The sequence below is a fragment of the Lissotriton vulgaris genome, chromosome 11 (genome assembly GCF_964263255.1).
Source record: "Lissotriton vulgaris chromosome 11, aLisVul1.2, whole genome shotgun sequence".
NCBI classification, from domain to species: domain Eukaryota; kingdom Metazoa; phylum Chordata; class Amphibia; order Caudata; family Salamandridae; genus Lissotriton; species Lissotriton vulgaris.
This window is the reverse complement of record NC_141699.1, coordinates 719,034,609-719,055,056: the sequence shown is the minus strand read 5'-3', so window position 1 is coordinate 719,055,056 and position 20,448 is coordinate 719,034,609.

Genomic DNA, 20,448 nt, shown 5'->3' with positions numbered 1-20,448 from the left:
CATTATTTTTGTTCTCCCCTATCTCTTCACTTTCCTTTCTCCATCGTAATCTTTCTATCAATCTCGTCTTCACCTATCCCTTTCTTTTTATTTTCTGAATGATTGTCATTTTTCTCTTTCCTCCAACTTTTTCTATACTGTCTCTTCCTGAGGTTCCGTGAATTCTGAACCCGTTTTATAAATGTCATGGTTTCGTTACGAATTTGATAGTAACAAACCGTAACAAGTGAGTTCGGCAAGTATGAGTGATTTCGTCATGTTACACCAACAGATTCACTATGTATTTGGAGATTTCGAATCATGGGTTCCATTTCGTGCATGGCAGCCATTTTGTGGTTGCCCTCACATAGGCCGTTGACTGCGGCCGAACGAGTCCTTGCTACACGTACACGTTAGCTCGAGTTCTTGCTGACTTTTGGATGAACCGAGTGAACTGACCTCGTTGCCTGAAGCTGACCTTGCTAAGCCAGTTCCTTGCCCGATAGCTGATCAAGATTGAGGATCAGAACACAGGACATCGTAATGTTTAGATATGCACACACATCCCTTATCCTGCTTTGTACTTGTTTCTGTTTCTTCCTTTATGGCCTCTTTATGACATGGGTTGTGGTCCTTTTATTATGGATTTGTCCGACTTGTGTAAGAAGGAATGTTGGGCATTCCTGTATAATTTATGGTGGGCCGGACAACTGAAAAGTGGGTTTGCCGTCATGCGATACCTTTTGTAATAATACCTATGATTGGACAAATTGTAAATAGTGGGTGTTTGTCAGGAATGTGATTTTTGGCATAAAAGAGGATGACTCGCCTTACAAATTTGAGCAGTCTCCTACGAATATACGCTGTGTTGTACTTCGTGGACTTCTGTTTCTGGTTGCAGCCAATAAATTCGATCTTTGACGCCACCAAGAAGTATCCAGTGTCTCTGTATTCTAAGACAGGTGAACCTGAAGACTTTGGGCGTGTCCCTGACGCCGCTGGATTCTAAAACCCGGTTCTTTAGTTGGCGCCCAACGTGGGGCGACTTCAGCGGTACCGGACCAAGCCTGAAGATCGTGAGGAGCTTTGTGAGGACATTCCAGAAGAGGGTCCCCACTTCAGCGACCCCGGTATGTCGAACGTGGACTGAAGGTTTTTGCTGCAAGGCTTCCCGCTTTCCTGATGGCTACGAAGGACTGCTGCCCTGACTGTCGCCCTGTCTTGGACACCCCCCCTTTTGTGATGATTTGTACGGCGAGACGATAGACGGGTATTCTGGTGGCGTGACTGATACCTTAGCTAAGTATAAGTTGGTCGCTCCCAGTCCTTTGTTTTGGGTTTCTTTGGGTCTTTGATTTGGTACTTGCAATTACCAAAGCCGAGGGACTCGTACATTTACGAGACTATCGTTTTTGATAATCCCTTGAAGTTTAAAGCTAGATTAGTGAGCGAAGATGCCTGGTCTTAGCAAAATTAGGAAGATATTTTGTTGTGGTTGTAACAGGGATTCCCGAGCGGAGGACTCATGTCGGATACCTCCGGTTGGAACTCCGACTTATGAGCTCTATTCTAAACATGGTGTGGGCCCCATTATGTTTAATGAAGTATGGGTCCGCTACACTAGGAAAGATGGTGTCTTACGATGGCCCCAACATGGTAGTTTCGATACCGAGATTTTAAATAATTTGGAAGCTGTATTATTTAGGAAGAAAGCCCGGCCGGCAATGTTTAACTCTTTCCGCCTTTGTCGCAAGGAAGCCAAACAACGAGAAATTAAACAAGCTAAAAGAGATAAGAGAGAAAAGGGTGTATCGATAATGCAAGCTGCTAGGCAGTTTAAAGAAAATGAAGAAGATCAAGCGACTGAGGAGTTGCATAGGCAACATAATATGGCCATCGATAAATGTTATCCAGCTTTGACATCTCTTCTACAAGGTACAACAAAGGACCCTGAAAAGGATGCTTTGATGTCACATTTGTTGAGATTACCACCCCCTTATGTGCAGAGTGCTACGGCACACCGCAACCTCCAGCTGTTCAACCTCCTGTTGTTACTCAGCCGCCAGCTCCTCCTCAGCTGGTTTCTCCTCCTACGGCACAGCCTCCTCTGGGGCTGCCGACTTTGCTATCAGTTCTGCCTCAAACTTCTTTGTCTTGCTCTCCTGTACCTTCAACTTCTCTTGCCACTACTCCTACGTTTCTATCACCTCAAAATACTTTGTCTCCTGTCCTTATGACAGCTTCTCCTTCTGCTCGACAAAGAATGACTGATACTGTCACTGGTCTTTTGTCTCCTTTCTTTGGGTCATTGAGTATGACCCCTGTTTCTATTCGTAAACAATTACGTAGCCAGCTTCCGGGTCCCGAAGAACGGGCAGTGTTAGATCTTTTGGCTCGTAGATGGGTTTCAAATATTTTGAGATATTATCTAGAGTCAGTTATGGATGTCTTCCAGCAGTGAGAAGCACTGAAGCAAAGGTACGTTTTTGATGTTATGTGTACTATCCTCCGTGAGGAATGGGAAGATAATGAGTCGGGTCAGATCCTATTGGAGTTACTTAATGTACAGTCCGAGTTTGCGAAAGGGACGATAGTGGGTCCCGGCGTTGAGAAAGCAGTTGCGACAATACTCGCGTTTAGGAGCGAGTTTCCTTCTCAGCCACTGTTTGAGTCTGATCCTTCTGTTAGGAGAAAAGTGAGACAGTATCCAATGAGGGAAGTTCCTCCAGTATGGCGCGATGCGGTAGCTGCCGGTGTGAATAATAATCCCCCAGCTGTACCAGCACATTTCCAAAGAGTGTGGGTACATGTTCCGTGGAAGAGAGTTGAGGTTTTAGATCTTAAACAGTCTTTACCTGATCCCCGTAAGAATCCGGCTGGATATTACAAGGAATTGTCCCAGACAATTGACGCATGCATCATGAACTTAGCTGACATAGACATGTTGTTGGGTAACGTGGTTCCTCAACCTTTGTGGGCGAAGATTCGTCATGAGGATCATGTGCCAGAGTTAGGTGATACATGGGTGAATATCGTTGCTACGGATGGTAGACAGGTTGGTGGAGCTAAGCCTGAGCCTTTAGTTGCAGATTTGCCTGGCAGGATTATCAATCTTATGAAGACAATGATGCCGGCTTTACGAGTGAATTGGGATAAATTAGCCGCATGTAAACAGAAGAAAGATGAAAGTGTGTCTGATTTCTTCACTAGGTTTGAGGAGACATTTATAGATCATAGTGGTCAGGATATGAGTACAGAAGGTGGTCAGAGGCTGTTTGTGGACAAGTTTGTCTTTAATTTATTACCCAAGCTTTGTAATAAGTTGAAAGATTCTGAGAGTTCATGGGCTGTTTCTTCGTCGGCCCAGATATTGGCGACTGCACAGTACTACGAGAATAGGGATAAGGATGAGAAAGATAGAGTAGAGAAAAAGACTAAAGATTTAAAGACAAAGGTTCTGTTGCAGCAGGCGTATCCGCCTCGCCCTACTCAACAAGAGTCACAGCAACGTTCGCAGTTTCAGCAACAGCCACAGTTTCAGAGGATATCACAGAAGCCTGAGTATTTTCCTCTGAGGCCGCTGTTAGGTCCGAATCAGTGTGCGTATTGTAGGGAGGAAGGTCATTTCAAGAGTGATTGTCCTGTTTTACGACAACGTGCGAGTGATATGTTGGGGCCGAGAGGTCGTGGTGGTTTCCAGCAAGTATCGAGGGGTAGAGGGCGTGGTGCGTTTCCTCAGAACGAGCGTTCCTTTCCCCCACAGAATTCTATGAATTATTTTGATCAGCAGAATGTTCCGACTGGCAGATCTGCTCAATATTATGCTGATGATTATTATGTTGAGAGTGAGAGTACTGGTTATAATGATTGCTAGGATAGCCGAGGACAAAGGGAGGAAGTAGTGACAGTTCCAGTAGACCAGAGTGGACCTTATGTTCCAGTAGTTACATCGGGTGTGGTAGAGCCTTTTCTTTTGGATACTGGTGCAGCAAAAAGCTCTATCATGCACTCTAAACTCCTTGGCGCACCTTTGTCTGACTTAACGAATGTTTCGGTAGGATTCTCTGGCGCCCCAGTTCGTAATCCAGTCTCTAGTCCCTTGTCTCTTTCTATCGGGCCTTGTGAATTGGAAGCACCCCTTATTTTAACGACAGGTTGTGGTGAGAATTTGTTGGGTTTGGATCTGTTGAAGAGGTTGCATGCGACATTGCATTGTTCTCCTTCGGGAGTGCAGCTTACATTGGGTAAGAAAGTGATCTCTCCGATGTATTTGTCTAAAGATCGGCTTCCACCGGAATTGCGTTCTCTCCCTGATACTCTTTGGGCCACTGGTCCTAATGACGTTGGTCTTTTGGAGATTCCACCTTATGTTGTGACGCCTAAAGCGAATGTTAAATTGCCACGTATTCCCCAATATAGGATTTCTAGCGATGGTGAAAGAGCACTTTTAGCGATCATCTATGATCTGATTGAGAAAGGTGTGATTGAAGAAACGAGAGGTAATGTGTGTAACAGTCCTGTTTTGCCTGTTCTGAAGCGTACTGACTCTTCTCAGCCACCTGCTTACAGGTTCATGATCGACCTTCAAGAGGTTAATAAGATTGTCGTGCCACAGTTTCCTGTTGTTCCGGACATTACTGCTTTGCTGACTATGATTCCTGCTTCAGCTGCCTGGTTTTCGGTTATAGATCTGAAGAATGCTTTCTTCAGTATCCCAATTGCCGAGGAGAGTAGAGATATTTTTGGCTTCTCTTTAGGAGGCCGAAGCTCCGGTTTAAGCGCGCTCCTCAAGGTTATTGTGAAAGTCCCTCCATCTATAGTTAGGCTTTGAAAACACAGCTTGATGCGATTGTCTTGCCTGCTGGTGTTGCTCTTATTCAGTATGTGGACGAACTGTTAGTTGCCGCTGATGATGAGGAAACTTGTAAAGACGCTACTCTTTCTTTGTTGCCACATTTGTCTGACCTTCATCATAAAGTGTCACCTTTGAAGTTGCAGTATTGTGGACAAGAAGTGACCTACTTAGGTCATCTCTTGTCGAAGGAGGGAAGAAGGTTGACCCCAGAACGAATTCAAGCGATTGCACAAATGACTGTGCCATCCACACAGAGAGAAGTGCGTGCTTTCTTGGGTATCACTTCGTATTGAAGACCGTGGATTCCGAATTTTTCGTTACTTGCTAAACCTCTGTTGGCACTTACTCTTAAGGATACTCCGAATCCTCTTCCTTGGTCTGACGAATGTCAGAAAAGTTTTTCTGAATTACGTGATGCATTGTGTTCTGCTCCGGTGTTGGGTACTCCCGAATACAGTAAGCCTTTTACAATCTATGTTAACGAGAGAGAGGGTTGCGCATTGTCAGTTTTGACACAACAGTTTGGTGACAAGCAGCGTCCATGTGCGTATTTCTCGTCGACTTTGGATCCGGTAGCTAGAGCATTGCCGAGTTGTTTGAGAGCTACAGCGGCAGCGGCTGTTTCTATTCGACAGCCTGCTGGTTTGGTGATGGATAATACGTTGGTTGTGATGGTTCCATATGCAGTGGATACTTTATTGAACAGAACGAAGACTCAACATTTGACTAGTGCGCTGTTGTCAGGTTATGAGTTGACACTTTTGGCGAGTCATGTGCACATAAAGCGATGCAACACGTTGAATCCAGCTACGTTGTTGCCGATTTCTGTAGAGACAGATGTTCAAGAGCAGCATGATTGCTTTCTCAGGACAGAGGAAGAAATGAAGGGTAGAATTGATCTGAAAGATACTCCTCTTTTGAATTCTGATGGTACCTTATGGGTAGATGGTTCATGCTTTAAGCTTCCGAATGGCGATACGATTGCAGCGTATGTGGTTACGACTTTGCACACGATTGTTGAAGCTTCGCGTATTCCACAGAATTCAGCTCAAGCAGCAGAATTGATTGCCCTGACAAGAGCGTGTGTGTTGTCAAAAGGAAAGAGAGTGACTGTGTATACCGATAGTCAATATGCGTTTGGTGTTGCCCATAGCTTTGGGCGTTTGTGGAAGGAACGTGGATTCCTTACTTCCCATGGTACGAAGATTCAGCATGGACAGTTGGTGAATGAACTTCTTAAGTCACTTACGTTGCCAACGCATGTTGCGATTGTGAAATGCAGTGCACATAAGAAAGTTACAGATGACGTTAGTCGTGGTAATGCGTTTGCGGATGAAGTAGCGAGAGAAACGGCGAAAAATGTGACGAGTCGAATGTATGTTGCAGGTCCAGCGAGATGGGTTCCGGATAGAGGAATGTGTGAAGACACAATAGAGAGTGTGAAATTGATTCAGGCTGAGGCTACTGAGAAAAAATTGAGTGTGTGGAGAGAGAGTACGGGAATGTTGGATTCGACTGGTTGTTGGATTGAGTTGACAGAACACCAGCGATGGTTGTTGCCTAATGCGTATGTGCTTGCAGAGGTTACGATGGCACACGGAATGGCTCACATTAGTGCGAAAGGGATTTGTAAGTTGTTGGCTCCAGTGTGGGAGAATGGTGGAATTCCTAAGTGTGCGGAGAATCTGGTCAAGAACTGCATGGTTTGTCTGATGCATAATCCTGGCTAGGGAACCCCAACTCCAGCCGGTCACTTCGTGCCTCCGATGTATCTGTTCGAGGTGTTGCAATTGGATTTTATCCACACGGAGAGATGTAACAATCTGAAAAACGTCCTTGTGGTTGTCTGTGCCTTTTCAAGATGGGTAGATGCTTATCCCCTAAAGGATAACACTGCCTTATCCACAGCTAAAGTTTTGCTCAAAGAATTCTTCCCTAGGATTGTGTGGAGTGATAACGGAAGTGAGTTTGTGGGCCAGATCATGAAGAGAGTATGTGAGGGTTTGGGCATAAGGCAGAAATTTCATGCTGCAAATCACCCCCAATCAGCTGGTTTAGTCGAGTGCTATAATGGTACTCTGAAGCTTAATTTAGCCAAGATTCAGGCAAGTTCTGGTCTCCAATGGCCCGATGCGTTGCCATTGGCACTTTTGTCAACTACAACTACAGTGCATTCCCGAATAGGACTTAGTCCATACGAAATCGTGTTTGGCCGCCCGGCAAATGTATGGGGAGTGCCGAGACCAACGAAGTTTAGTGACATCGAATATCCTGTGTTGGTTGATTACTTGTATGACCTGACGGCTAAATTGCGCGTCTTACATCAACAGGTTCATGATAACCTCCCACAAGCATCTGAAGATCCAGGTCACACCATCAATCCTGGAGATTGGATATTAGTGCGCAATTTCCAGCGGACCAAGAACGTTTAGCCCCGTTGGACCGGCCCATACCAAGTACTTTTATCGACATGGACAGCAGTAAGAGTCCACGGCAAGAAAAATTGGATCCACGGCGTACATTGTAAGAGGGTACCTTTACCTCTGCCGTACGACCAGTGGATCGGTGAGGGTATTGGTGATTCAGAAACGGAAAGAGTGCCGAAATTTATGCCATTTAGCGACGCACATTTGGTATGGACCAGGTCTGAGCGAGAGGACGACAATATCTTGCAAGCAGCTGTGCCTCCGCCTTTGAGATTGGACACCACTGAGCCTGAATTGTTGTTCCGAGATCAGACGGTGCCTGGTAAATGCCGTTATAATTTGCGACCAAGAAACAATGGACTAATAAAAAAAAAAATTCTTTCTGTTTTTGAAAAACTGCACTCTCTCATCCAAGAAGCTGTTTTGTTCCTTTTTTTCTTTCTTTTTTCTTTTTCGAACCGCCATCCGGGTTCAGCTGTAGGGTCGCGGTATCAAAACTTGGAGTGGCTAACCGTGTAGACACAAGGTTGACGGTTCTGGTTTGTTCTAGGGCTTTCCCTAGACTTACAGACGCACACCTGAGCAAAGAAAATCAACTGCCGCGAACAGCACGGTTAGAGGATGGAGTTTTTTGAGATTGAGAGAGCTGTTGCAGAGATGAACTTTAAGACAAAATTGTGTAAATTGATTCGTAGCAATTGTTTTTTAATAACGTGTCTTCTAGTGTTTTTTAGCATGACGTTGTCTCTGATGGGTTGGATTGTTTTTGCTACCCAATTGACATTTGCACCCACCTCCCAACCTATGTCTTTCTCTACTACTACTTCTTTGCATTCTTTCCATACTTTACCTGAACATGAACTGATTAGAAGGTCAGAGTTTATTAATAATTCCTTTGTACAACTTCTGCATCAACACCAGTTGGTAGTGAACACCACTAATTGTTGGGTGTGTGGTCTTATGCCACATACTACGGATAGAGGTATTCCCTATTTGGTTTTGCCATTTAGTTACAATGGGTCTGTATGGGCATATCATACTATGTTTATTTATGCCAACGAAGTCTATCCCCTGCGTTCCATGAAAGATAACTCGAGTAATAGTGCCTTAGTGAAGGGGATAACGGATATGATCAGAGATATCGATACATATGAGACTATTCCTAAGGATGAGGCATTAGCTTATATCGGATGGAACGTGACTGGATATAGTGTCAGTCTGAGTGAAAAGCAGAGACGAAAAAGGTCACCTCCGATTTGGATCGTTCCCCATCGTGGTCATTTTTGTCTACAAGGTAAAGGCAAGAATCCGAGAGCTCAGTTAGGGAAGAGTGTTTGTACTCAGACGTATGTCTTTGCGTCCCAAACCTCCCCACCGTTTTTAGCAGCTAAGGGCACGTATTTTGTTTGCTATGACAGAGCATACACATGGTTGCCTCCTGATTTTTCGGGAACCTGATATGTTGCATATTTGTTACCTCCTACGTATACTGCTGCTGCAGATTACCACAGAACGAGAGTTGTTAGGGGTGTCTTCAATCAGGAAGATACCACGGGACAAGAAGTGGGAGACTTTCTCAAGGGTTTCCTACCGTTTTGGGGACCTATGGCTAATAGTAGAAACATACGGCAATTGACGAGAGTGGTTGAGTCCACCATAAATGAAACTGCCGGTGCCCTTAGTAATTTGACTGCTGAGCTTCAAGCGGATCGCCTTATGACATTACAGAATCGTATGGTTTTAGATGTCATACTTGCAGATCGAGGTGGGGTATGTAAATTGATCCAATCTAGTTGCTGCGTTTTCATACCAGATAATGCTCCTACAGTATACCAGGCCATTTCTAGGCTACATAAGATCTCCGAGTCTATATATGAGGACGAAGGAGATTGGTCGTTGACTGGATGGTTCTGGGGACTGTTATCCACTTGGGGATGGAAGATTCTGATGATCATCTGGATGGTTTTAGCGATACTTTTCTCGTGTTGTCTCTCTGTACAGTGTGGTCCTGCCATATGTGGCCTTTGTGCTACTACGTGTGTGAGAAGACCAGTCTCGAGAGAAGTACTGAGTAATAGGATGATGCTCCAGCAGCATATTGATGATCTGTTGAATATTGACATCGATTCAGACGCAGACTGAGTGATTGCCTATGTAAGGGCAAAAGGAGGGCCTGAGGTTCCGTGAATTCTGAACCCGTTTTATAAATGTCATGGTTTCGTTACGAATTTGATAGTAACAAACCGTAACAAGTGAGTTCGGCAAGTACGAGTGATTTCGTCATGTTAGACCAACAGATTCACTATGTATTTGGAGATTTAATTCCGAACCATGGGTTCCATTTCGTGCATGGCAGCCATTTTGTGGTTGCCCTCACATAGGCCGTTGACTGCGGCCGAACGAGTCCTTGGTACACGTACACGTTAGCTCGAGTTCGTGCTGACTTTTGGATGAACCGAGTGAACTGACCTCGTTGCCTGAAGCTGACCTTGCTAAGCCAGTTCCTTGCCCGATAGCTGATCAAGATTGAGGATCAGAGCACAGGACATCGTAATCTTTAGATATGCATACACATCCCTTATCCTGCCTTGCACTTGTTTCTGTTTCTTCCTTTATGACCTCTTTATGACATAGGTTGTGGTCCTTTTATTATGGATTTTCCGACTTGTGTAAGAAGGAATGTTGGGCATTTCTGTATAATTTATGGTGGGCCGGACAACTGAAAAGTGGGTTTGCCGTCATGCGATACCTTTTGTAATAATACCTTTGATTGGACAAATTGTAAATAGTGGGTGCTTGTCCGGAATGTGATTTTTGGCATAAAAGAGGATGACTCGCCTTACAAATTTGAGCAGTCTCCTACGAATATACGGTGTTGTACTTCGTGGACTTCTGTTTCTGGTTGCAGCCAATAAATTCGATCTTTGACGCCACCAAGAAGTATTCCGTGTCTCTGTATTCTAAGACAGGTGAACCCGAAGACTTTGGGCGTGTCCCTGACGCCGCTCGGTTCTAAAACCCGGTTCTTCATTCCTCTTTTTCTTATTCCTTCTTTTACCATATCTTTCAACGTATTTTCTTTAAAAAATTTAATTTCTGTGTAACAGGCTGTGCTAAGGTTTACAAGTTCAGCATCTACCTGACCTTTTCAACACACAAGTCTTGAACAGATGTAGCATGAGCAGAATACACAGCAAGAGCCACTGACGCTGCAACTGCAACCCTGGCCACTCCTCCCAATCTTTCACCAAAACTAGAACATGTATTTCAATTAGTTAAAAGTGTCAGGACACTTAGAACACTCAGGGGCGGAGATCTGCCTGCTCCAAGAAACTCATTTGCTCTCCAAAGACTGGCACAGAATGCGCTCAAAAGCCTTTCCACTCCAACACTACTCCTCAACCCTAGAGAAGAAGGCGGGGGTGGCCATACTGGTGGCACGTCACTTTCGGGGGACAGTTGGGGACAGAGTGGCTGAAACTAAGGGGAGGTTCCTAGCCTATAACATCCGTATTGGTGGGTTGGAAATGGTTGTAGGCTCCCTTTATGCTCCAAACTCCAAGCAAGAACCATTCCTCAAAGGAGCATTAGCGGATGCGCTGCAGCCTAACACGAAGGCAGTGCTGGTGGGCGGCGACACAAACCTTGTAATGGACCCCAACACTGATAGATCAGGCCATCGCCAGGGATTCGCCGGGGCGATCACACCGGAGGGGAACCAGTGGTTGTTAGACAGGGGGTTCGTGGACCTGTGGCGAAAACACCATTGCTTCACCCCGGGATTCACTTTCTACTCACACGTACACCACACCTACGCACGCATTGACCACTTTTTCGGCAACACTGACGTGACTCCCCTGGTAGATGATGTGGAGGTGCTCCCGGCGGCACTATCTGATCACGATGCGCTCATACTACACATGCGAACCCCTAGGGTCACACAGCGGAAAGGTCGGTGGCGCCTTAATGATGCACTCATGCAGCACAAGAGGATGACGCAGCGACTCCAGGACCGCATCAAAGATTAACTGCAGACGAATGATACCCCGGAGGTCTCCCTGACAGCGGTGTGGGGGGCGCTTAAGGTGGTGGTGAGGGTGGAACTAATTTCTATAGCCTTGGCGGAAGCCAAAGAACGGAGAGATAAAAGGCACTCTCTGTCCACACAGGTGCTTGAACTGGAGCAGGCTCATAGCCGCACCGGAGCTCCCAGAATTTGGGGCCAGCTTAAGGCGGTCAGGGCCCAACTTGCATGCTTAGATCTGGATAGGGTGGAGTATGCAGCCCTGAGACTGCGCCACGCTTACTACGTAGGTGGAGACAAGACGGGACGCTTGCTGGCGAGCTGCCTCAAAGCAAAGACCCTGCGAGCGAGGGTCCCCTCCATTCACAAAATATGAAAATGAAATGAAGGCTGGGCACACCTAATCTTTAAATTTATATAACTTAATTACACCGTTCTGGTATGCGTGCTGCTTAGGTTAGCACAATGTCCAATTTGTGCTAGTCAATACTATTAACAAACAACAAGCGAAACCGCTTGACCTAATGCGCACTGTTGCACTTCCTACTGGAGTGTCACTATTCACTTTATCAACATGAATCTTATCAAATGTTAAATAACGAAACCATTATTTGATCCACACTGTCATCACATGATTTTATTCATTGTTGTTTACTTGTTTCTTTTTCAAAAAATAAATAAATCACACTTTATAACCAATTGTGAGTTTCATTGGATTTACAATTTTACATTCACAGTTCTCGCATAAACATTTTTATGTTTGCTTTCGACGCCCTATGCATTTCGGGCCCCTTGGCCCTTCCTCAGGGGCTGTATCTAGAAAAAATAAAAAATAATTCATTCTATTTGTTGTGGTCCTTCAACAATGAGGAGTATGCAGTCTGAAATTCTTTAACAAAATTGATCTATGAACAACTATATGAATGCATGCCGTTCTTTTAAGTGAAGTGACTAAAGTAAAGTTGAGAGAAAGCTTAGAAGTAAGGAGAAGTAGACAACCTAAAACGATGTGTTTTAGAGTGACATTAAAAAGGAAAAAACCTTATGCCGTGCATAATGCACTTAGAACCCAGGGGGGAATATGTACAACCAGTGTTACACACCATACCAATTAAATGCCCCTACAATCGTGTTACCAACCTTAACTCTATGTACGTCAAAAATCGATAGTGGTTCACTGGGCACGTTCTTGTATCTGAGACTGTTTCTGAAATGCACGAAAGGTACCACTAAGATGTCATTTCTCAGTAACATTTAAAGATTTCTGCGGGGGTGTTACAAACCAGTCATACCTTTGTGCTTACGTGTTAATCTCAATCTATTGTGATGAGGATGCCATGTTACTTCTAAGGACGTTTAGTCGGCTTGATCCTCGTGCTAAAAAAATACGGAAAACAGAGTTCAGTAACAGCTCTGTTGGGGGATATGGACTCTAGCATCTAGAAGAATGTGGCTCACCTTACGCTGATCCGAACACTCCGCGTAACTCCGCAGCAAGATGCCGGAGTTCGCGCTGACCTTTTGGTAAATAGTCACGCATGCGTGTGCAGTGCATTACTCACTGATACTGAAAACGGACTATGCCTGATGCTACGAGGCTCTTGTGTGTATTAAGCTGCCATTTGTAAGTAGGCAGGCTGACTTCAAAAGTAATACGTAACTGTGAAGATGTAGATGAAAATAGAAAATAAAAATTAGAATGGAATGAAGAGTAGAAAAAGAGATGGCAAGGGGTGCGTGCTTAGTGTAATGGCTTTCATGAATAAAAATAAACATAATACCTTGCATAAAAGCGAATGGCATGTTGACATAATTACGTTCTCATATGTTTACATGTTGTACAAAGAACACAGGTCGCACGCAGGCGACGATAGAGCAATAATTACAGATAGCATCCTAGATCTACTCGATTGTTGATCCCTTTCGGATCTTGAGAGTCTAACTTTCTTATCCAAAATATTTCTCTTTGCTGTAATGATCTAGTCAGATCCTTGCCAGGGGTGGATTTAACTACCTCAAGCACCTGGAATTTAAGCTGTGCTATAGTGTGCCTATTGTTGGTCCAATGTACTGCTAAACTGCTATTAGGGTTATTATTGCGAATGGTACTTTTATGTTCTGATATGCGTGTTTTTATCTTACGTTCAGTTTTGCCTATATACAAAAGCCCACAGGGGCATTTTATGGCATATATCAGATTCATGGAGTTGCAGTCTGCATTGTGCCTTGTCCTGATGGTTTCCCCTGTGTGGGGTTGCTTTACAGTGTCACTCACTATGACGTTATTACACTGTACACAGTTATGACATTTCCTGGTACCTCGATACATCTCTTGGGGGTTCCTTATTGGCGATTTTAGCATTTCTTTGATGTTTCTAGACCTTTTGTAGGCAAAAATGGGTCTTTCTTTAAATTTTCCTTGAAAATCATTTTCCTTACTGAGCAACTCCCAGTGTTGATTGATGCTCTTTTTAATTTCTCGAGAGCTGGTGGAATACTTAGATACAAAGACTTGGCGATTCTTCTCAGGTTTAGTTGTTGATATTAGTAATGATCCTCTGTTTTTTTCTGCTACTTTGTATTTAGTGTTCTCCAGGAGTGTTTCAGGGTATTCTTTCTCCATATATTTATTCGTGATGATTTCCAGGTTGCACTCGAGTGATTGAGTATCTGTGCAAATCCTCTTAGCTCTTAGCATCTGTGAATACGGCAAATTTTCAATAAAATTTTTAGGATGAAAACTATTGTACATCAGAGCTGTATTCTTATCTGTCATTTTGTGGTATACCTCGGTCCGGATTTCCTTGTCTTCTATTTTCACTAACACATCCAAGAAAGGAATCTTCGTGGCTTCTATGGTCTTTTGTAAACTGCAGATTTTCATCCAGTGTGTTCAGTTGAAGTATTTTTTGTTCAAGCATTTCTTTACTGTTGTGCCATATTAAGAAGATGTCGTCGATGTAACGACAAGACAGGGTTGTATTGTCCATCCATTCTGGGCCTGTCAGTAAAAATTCTTCCTCAAATCTTGCCATGTAGGTATTGGCGTACGCGGGTGCTCCGGAAAATCCCATGGATGTGCCTTTGTTCTGTAAAAAGAACTCATTCTCGTATTTAAAGTACCCATGGTGAAGACAGAAGTGTATCAGTTCCAAAAGAAATACTTTGTCGGCTCTTAGTTCATCTTGTTTTAGAAGGGCCCATTCAATTGCTTCAATTCCACCAATGTGGGGAATAGAGGTATACAGTGCTCTTACATCCAGAGTACACATTATCAATCCTTCTTTAAATTGAACTGTAGCTAGTCTTTGTAGAAAATGAGTCGTATCTTTGATGTATGAATACCAGGTCTGTACAAATGGTTGCAAAAGGTGATCCAAGTACTTTCCCAGGGGTTCGAAGATCGTACCACACCCTGCGACTATAGGATGAAAAGGTGGTTTTTGAAGGTCTTTATGGATCTTAGGCAGCATGTATATGCTTGGTTGTTTAGGATGCGCGCCTCAAACCTCTGAAGGCCCCAGGCCCGGATGGCTTTTCAGCGAGCTTTTACAAGGCTTTCTGCCCCCAAATTGCACGGATATTAACCAGACTTTTCAATTCTTTTCAGGGCAGGGGCTCCATCCCTCAGGATATGTTGGAGGCCGACATTGTGGTTATCCCCAAACCGGGCAAAGACCCATCCCAATGCAAAGCTTATAGACCCATCTCCCTACTCAACCTCGACCTGAAGCTGTTTACGGGCGTGTTGGCGGCGTGACTGGGCCCGTGTCTACGGGGAATCATTGAGCCGGACCAGGCAGGATTGATCCCGAGCAGGCAGTGCGCGGACAACACCAAGCGCCTGCTTCACGTCATTGATAAAGCCCACTACAATGACTCTGATGTGGTCCTTCTGTCCGTAGATGCCGAAAAGGCGTTCAACAGAGTGGATTGGGGGTACCTGGACGCTGTCCTGGCGCGCTTCGGGTTCGGAGACCGGTTCCGCACATGGGTCGCTAGCTGTTACGCCGCCCCACAGGCCAAGATCACGGTCAACGGGGTACGCTCAAGCCTCTAGACATCCGCAGGGGCACCAGACAGGGGTGTCCTCTATCACCCCTGCTATTTGCTTTGTATATCGAACCACTGGCACAACGGGTCCGAGACAACAGGTCCATTGCAGGCGTTCGGTTCGGCGGGGAACCGCAGACCATAAGTCTGTACGCAGACGATGTCCTGGCGGCTCTAGAGAACCCCTCGACATCGGTGCTGGCCTTTCTCTCGGAAATGGAGAGCTTCGGGGACGTATCGGGGTTCAAGATGAATGTAGAGAAATCACTAATCTTACCCTTTGGGCGGAATGCAGAACCTGCGGGACGTGACCACCGGCACTACGGGGTCTTCAAACTCAGATGTCCGTGCCCTACTTGGGCATCTCCCTCACCCCGAACACGGCCCAAACGGTTGAACAAAATTATACAGCTCTACTAGCTGCCCTACAGGGGGACCTCGCGAGATGGCGTCGCCAACCGCTTTCTTGGTTGGGTCGTGTGGCGGCAGTAAAAATGACCCTCTTGCGGAAGGTCTTGTACTTGTTTCAGACCATTCCGGTAACCCCTCCGATAGGCATACTCAAACAATTGCAAGACTGCATCACACACTTTGTATGGGCTGGTAAGCGCCCGCGTCTGCGTAGGGACCTGAACACACGGGCTACGGGGGAGGGCGGCCTCGGGGTCCCTGACCTGCTCCGCTACTTCCACGCCACGCAACTTCGTTACCTGTTGGAATGGACCAGACCCGAATCGGAGAAGCGGTGGTTGTTTCAAGACCGGGCTATGGGTCAGATGTCCCTATGGAAGGTCCCGTTCCTGGGGCGAAAAGATAGGCCCTCGTATCTTCAGAAATCGCCCATCACGAGGACGGTAATGCAGGTGTGGGACAAGGTGGCGGTCCCGAAAGGCCTCACCACATTTCCGTCCCCGATGTCCCCTCTGTTTGGGAATCCGGCGTTCCCTCCGGGGCTGGCCCCCGGGTCGTTTCCACAGTGGCGGGAGTCAGAATGCAGGGCGGCTGGCGACCTCATCGATCCCGCGGGCTTCTTGCAGATGCGCACCTTGCAGGAATACTACACACTCCCACAGATCCACCGGTTTCAGTATTTCCAGATCAGACACTGGCTCACGGAGAAAGACGTGCTGCCCCACGTGAGCAGACCCCTAACCGACTACGAGAAGTGGCTACACACGAAAACGATAGACAAACACGCGATCACAGACCTCTATATGATGCTCGGCCCACCTCCCCCCACTACGCGGTCGGCGGGACAGAATCGATGGGAGCGCGAACTGGGACGCTCCTTCACAGATAAGGAATGGCAGGACATATATTTCAGGGCCCACCATACCGCCCGCAATGTGGCCAGTAAAGAGGCGGCGGTGAAAGTAGCATACTACTGGCACCTCACACCGGCAAGGCTGCATCAAAGCAATCCACGCAGAGACCCTGGGTGCTGGAGAGGGTGCGGCCAACAGGGGACACTCACTCATATCCTGTGGGAATGCACAGAAGTCCAGGGGTATTGGGAAGAGGTGCTAAAGAGCTTTGACACACACTTTGACACAGAGATTCCCCGTTTTCCGGCATACACGCTCCTCGGCCTCCCCAACGCCATCACATTTCCTCTCAAATCGATCAGGGGGAGGCAGATGGGGCTAGCGATGGGGCTAGCGATGGGGGCAGCCACTGAACACATCCTATCTCTTTGGGGCACTACGAGGAAGCCCACCCATACGAGGTGGCTCCACCGTCTGTGGTATATAATGGGAATGGAGAAGATACAGGCCTCCCTCACCCAAACACGGGACACATTCCTCAACACATGGCAACCCCTAGTCTCTCTCCTGTCAGAGGAATTCAATGAGATCACCTGCCCGAAATACCTCAAGGTGCTCAGGCTCCCAGATGACTTTGGGAGGGAACCCCGATCTCCTGCTTGAACGTCACAATTCCTGCGGGCCCTGCCAGGTCCGGCATCAGCGCACTTACCACACCGGGGAAGGGTAACGAGGGTGGAATACGGGTGGGAGAGGGGAGGGTGCGGGATTGTTGGTTGTTAATGGACACAGGTCAGAGTTTGCTTATCCCCCTGGATCTCACTAGCATTCAAGGACACAATCTACGCTGCACCAGTGAGTCCCGCCTCCCTGGAGGAGAGGGGTAAATGTTCATCGCGGGGCGATCGCATGCACGCCCGTACTGTCCTTGTGTCCTATGTTTGTCTTGTCAGAATCTCAATAAAAAGATTTAAACAAAAAAAAAAGTGTCAGGACACCAAGGAAGATGTCCTAAAACTATGCTCCATATGTACGACGAAGTGCCAGAGTGGGTCGTTAGCCTCCTGGGCTTAATGACAAGCTCCGCCACTTCGGAAACTGAAGGTTGCACCATATTTACAAGAATGTGATGCAGCCTTGTGTTTCCCCCTGTGATGGAGCTAAGTTTCAAACTTAGCACCAACTCAGGCACCCTTGCACCAGAGTGCAGGGGTATCTGTGTGCAGGGGAGGATTGGTTATGTGTAGGTAGGTGTCACTTCCTGCACATAACCAATCCTAAAATGCCATTTTGTAACTTTCATGTGTGCTGCTTCATGCAGCACACATGTAAGTTACAAAATGGCATTTTTAAAAAGGTTTGTTTATTTACAGGAAGGGACACCTTCGTGTACATAAACAAACCATGGCATTTTGCTTTTTCCATGTGTGCTGCACAAGACAGCAGCACGCATGGAAAAAGCAAAAACAAGAAGAAATAATGCATTTCTCCTCGTTTCGCCACCCTAAGGCCAGGGTTTTCCTGGTCTTAATTTTGGCACTGCCTCCTATGTACGCCACCCTTGTACATAGGGGACAGCCTCAAATACAATGGCTGTACAGGCGATAGGGGCTTGTACATATGCCCCTATGACTTCCCAGCAAGCGCACGGCAACTAACCACCTGATAAATATCATCCCTCCATACTGTGCATCGTTATTACCATGCATACCATCTTTTGGACCCTCATTCGGAGTTGATTTGCAATCCTGATTCAACTAGATTAATTGAGATAGTTTGTTGTGTGAACATATCACAGCGCTGAAAAAGATTCTCAAATGTCAGGTGGAAAAATGCCCAAAACTGAGGAAACAACAATGAAACAATATGCACATCATACAAAAATAGCAACACAGCAGGAATTAATATAAATACACCTTCTGTTTAAAAAAGAAAAGAAAAAAAAACAACAGTCCAAAAATTCAGTACAAAAATGGTGCTGCTAAATGACGGTTTAAAGCAATATGCAGGTATTAATCAAGCTAAGTTGTTGAAAAGAGAGACAGTAAAGTGCAGAATATGTGAAATTTTTACCAACCATCATAAATTTACAACCTTCGTTCATGGACCTTGTTATATATTTGAGGCAGCCATAGACAAATAATTAAACGCAATTTTACATGCAAAAAAAGATAAATCGAGAAAGAAAAAGACTAAAGAAGCATTTACAATGCAATGGTCTTGCCTTTGCAAAAGTTTGAGCTATTGGCATTGTAAATGATAAACTTTTTATTTATGTGTTGGTTTTGAAAACAGATAAATAAATTGCATTGTCATTTACAATGACAATAGCTTAATCTCTCACAAATGCAAGACCTATTGCATTTGCACACACAGAGAGCCACACACACACACACACACACACACACAGAGCCACACACACACAGAGCCACTGAGCCCCCCCACACACGCACAAAGCCACACACACACACAGAGCCACACACACACACACAGAGCCACACAAACACACACAGAGCCACACAAGCACACACAAAGAGCCACACAAACACACACACAGAGCCACACACATACACACACAGAGCCACACACACACACACAACTGCCTCACCCACCAAGCTTGGGAGACTGGTTTTGTGGCTCTGCCCCAGTTCTCAGCCCCACAACGGCGGGGGCAGGCTCCCGGGTCCCCCATGACATCTGTTACCACCACACTGCATGGCCCCCCATGGCGGATGTCACCTCCACACTGCATGGGACCACCATGGCGTCTGTCACCTCTACACAGGCCCCCAAGGCGTCTGTCACCTCCACACTGCATGAGCCCCCCATGGCGTCTGTCCCCTCCACACTGCATGAGCCCCCCATGGCGTCTGTCACCTTCACACTGCATGGGCCCCTCATGGCATCTGTCACCTCTACACTGCATGGGCCCTCCATGGCGTCTGTCACCTCCACACTGCATGGGGCCCCCGTGGCGTCTGTCACCTCCACACTGCGTGGGACCCCCGTGGCGTCTGTCACCTCCACACTGCATGGGGCCCCCGTGGCGTCCGTCACCTCCACACTGCATCGGGCCCCCATGGCGTCAGAAGCTTCCCAATGTTTTACCACACCCAGTCCACCCCAAATATCATACGGAGATCCAAATTCCACTCTGCCCAATCCCATAAAAATAAGCGACGGGTACGTACAATCCAACAGCAGTGCGCTATATGCCTGCCATCACCAGGGGGTGCCAGTTATCATCCAATTGATATCGGCTATCGACTGAGAATGTTGCCAGAGAGAACAACTGAGTGGGCTGTTAAGAAGCATTCAGGGGGCGATGCAGGGCAAAAGAGACTGAGAGAGGCGTGGGGGAGAAGGGGGGACTCGAGATGGTAATGTGGATAAACGGGTCAGAAGAGAGAAAGTGGGAGAACTAGAAAATGAGCCACAGAACAGGATGATATAGAGATAGGTAGAACGAGAAGGGTGAAGACGGGGGGCCGGGTGTTGGCATGTGGCAGTGAAATACGCTGGACAGTGAAGGGTTCAGGGAGAGACGGGCGATGGAGTGGACGAGGGAAGGATGAGCTGTGTGCCACTGAGTTGGTGAACACAGACGTCTGGCGCTGTAGTGTCTGGAAAGCTGAGAATACAAGCACGATTTATACAATGTATTGTATTTGTTTTTTAAGTCTCCATTTTTCAAAAGTCTGATGTTGTTTCCCCCAGATATGCCAAAGCAAGCTCTGATTTACTTGACACTGCCCACCCTCTCCCCAAAATAAATAAATAAATTGCTTGTGAAAACCGGTGACGAGCTGCAGCATAAACAAAAATAAATCAGGGATTACCATGCGC